Source organism: Eubalaena glacialis, chromosome 11, assembly GCF_028564815.1.
Source record: "Eubalaena glacialis isolate mEubGla1 chromosome 11, mEubGla1.1.hap2.+ XY, whole genome shotgun sequence".
Lineage (NCBI taxonomy): Eukaryota > Metazoa > Chordata > Mammalia > Artiodactyla > Balaenidae > Eubalaena > Eubalaena glacialis.
Window position 1 is genome coordinate 60689476 of NC_083726.1, and position 2206 is coordinate 60691681.

General features: G+C 36.2%; 1 non-coding gene across 1 annotated transcript; it reads right to left on the reverse strand.

Annotated features, from left to right (window-relative positions):
- Positions 1-486: 486 nt before the first annotated feature.
- TRNAK-UUU (transfer RNA lysine (anticodon UUU)) lies at positions 487-558 on the reverse strand. Its single transcript has one exon. It is a non-coding gene; the product is annotated as a tRNA-Lys (tRNA).
- Positions 559-2206: the final 1648 nt, after the last annotated feature.

Genomic DNA, 2206 nt, shown 5'->3' on the forward strand with positions numbered 1-2206 from the left:
TTGCAAATCAACACGAAAAGACCACCTCTCCAATAGAAAGATAGACAAAGTCCATAAACAGACAATTCCAATTGATATGGTCAGGTTTAAGTCCCAACCACCGTGCTATTTGTTTTCTACTTGTCCTATCCATTTTTACTCCTTTCTTCCTGCTCACCTTGGACTATTTTTAGTATTTCATTTTACCTCCTATTATTAATTATATTTCTTTATTTTTTTCAGTAGTTGCTCTAGGGTTTACCATATGTATCTTTAACTTATCACAGTCTACATTCAAATAATATTATATGGGTTCATATATAATGTAAAAACTGTACAAAAGCATACTTCCATTTTCCCTTCTCCCATCCTTTCTACCTTTGTTATCATACATTTTACTTCTACATATATTATATCCCACTATATGTTAGTACTATTTTTCTCTTGAACAGTTGATCTTTAAAAAAATTTTTTTTTGGCTGTGCTGCGCAGCTTGCGGGATCTTAGTTCCCTGGCCAGGGATTGAACCTGGGCCACAGAAGTAAAAGCACTGAGTCCTAACCACTGGACAACCAGGGAACTCCCTAAACAATTTTTAAAATGTCTTTTATATTTACCCACATGCTTACTATTTCCATGCCCTTAATTCTTTTGTGTAGATCTGTTTCCACTTGGTATCATCTTTCTTCAATCTGAAGAACCTCCTTTAATGGTTCTGGTAATGCAAGTGATATATATATATATTTTTTTTTTTAATTTATTTTATTATTTATTTATTTATTTATTTTGGCTGCGTTGGGTCTTTTGTTGCTGCACACAGGCTTTCTCTAGTTGCAGTAAGTGGGGGTTACTCTTCTTTGCGGTGCGCGGCCTTCTCATTGCGGTGGCTTCTCTTGTTGCAGAGCATGGGCTCTAGGCACGTGGGCTTCAGTAGTTGTGGCACACGGGCTCAGTAGTTGTGGCTCACGGGCTCTAGAGCACAGGCTCTGTAGTTGTGGCTCACGGGCTTAGTTGCTTCGCGGCATGTGGGATCTTCCTGGACCAGGGCATGAACCTGTGTCCCCTGCATTGGCAGGCGGATTCTTAACCGCTGCGCCACCAGGGAAGCCCGCAAGTGATATATTTTTTTTCAGCTTTCATTTGTTTTAAAATTTCTTCTTTGCTTTCATTTTTAATGGGTATTTCCCTGGGTATAGAATTCTAGATTGATACCTTTTTCATTTAGTACTTTTTAAAGGCATCATTCCATTGTTTTCTGTCTTGAATTGTTTCTGAAGAGAGTTAATTGTTATTCTTATATTTGCTTCCATATACATAATGATCTTTTTCTCTGGCTTCTTTTCAGACGTCCTTTTTTCCTTGGTTTTCAGCAATTTTATTAATGCTGTGTCTTGATGTAGTTTTCTTTGTGTTTATACTGCTTGTGGTTCATCAAACATTTTGATCTGGGTGTTTTGATATTTTCTTCATTAAATATGGTGAATTTTTTGCCATTATTTCTTCAGATATCCTTTTCTATTCCTATTGTTTTCCAGTACTCCAAGTCACATGTATGGTAGTGTACTTGATATCGCCCAACAGGTCACTGAGGCTCTGTTCATTTTCCCCTCAGCTTTCTTTTCTTTCTATGCTTCACTTTAGATAGTTTTTATTTCTATGTCTTCAAGTTCACTGATCTTTCAACTGCGTTGTCTAATTTGTTGTTAAGGCCATACAGTGGTATTTTTCATTTCTTTTATGTAGTCTCTATTTCTTTCCTCATTTTATTTATTGTTTTCTTTTCTCTTGAACTTACAATAGGTGTTGAAAAATTCTTATCCACTAATTCCATAACTTCTGTCATTTCTGGTTCTATTTTTTTTTAAATTTCAGCATTATTGTGTTTTTTTAAATTTATTTTTTTATGCAGCAGGTTCTTATTAGTTATCCATTTTATACATATTAGTGTATATATGTCAATCCCAATCTCCCAATTCATCACACCACCACCCCACCCCACCCCCCCGCCACTTTCCCCACTTGGTGTCCATACGTTTGTTCTCTACATCTGTGTCTCTGTTTCTACCCTGCAAACTGGTTCATCTGTACCATTTTTCTAGGTTCCACGTATATGCGTTAATATATGATATTTGTTATTCTCTGACTTACTTCACTCTGTATGACAGTCTTGATCCATCCACGTCTCTACAAATGACCCAATTTCATTCCTTTTTATGACTGAGTAATA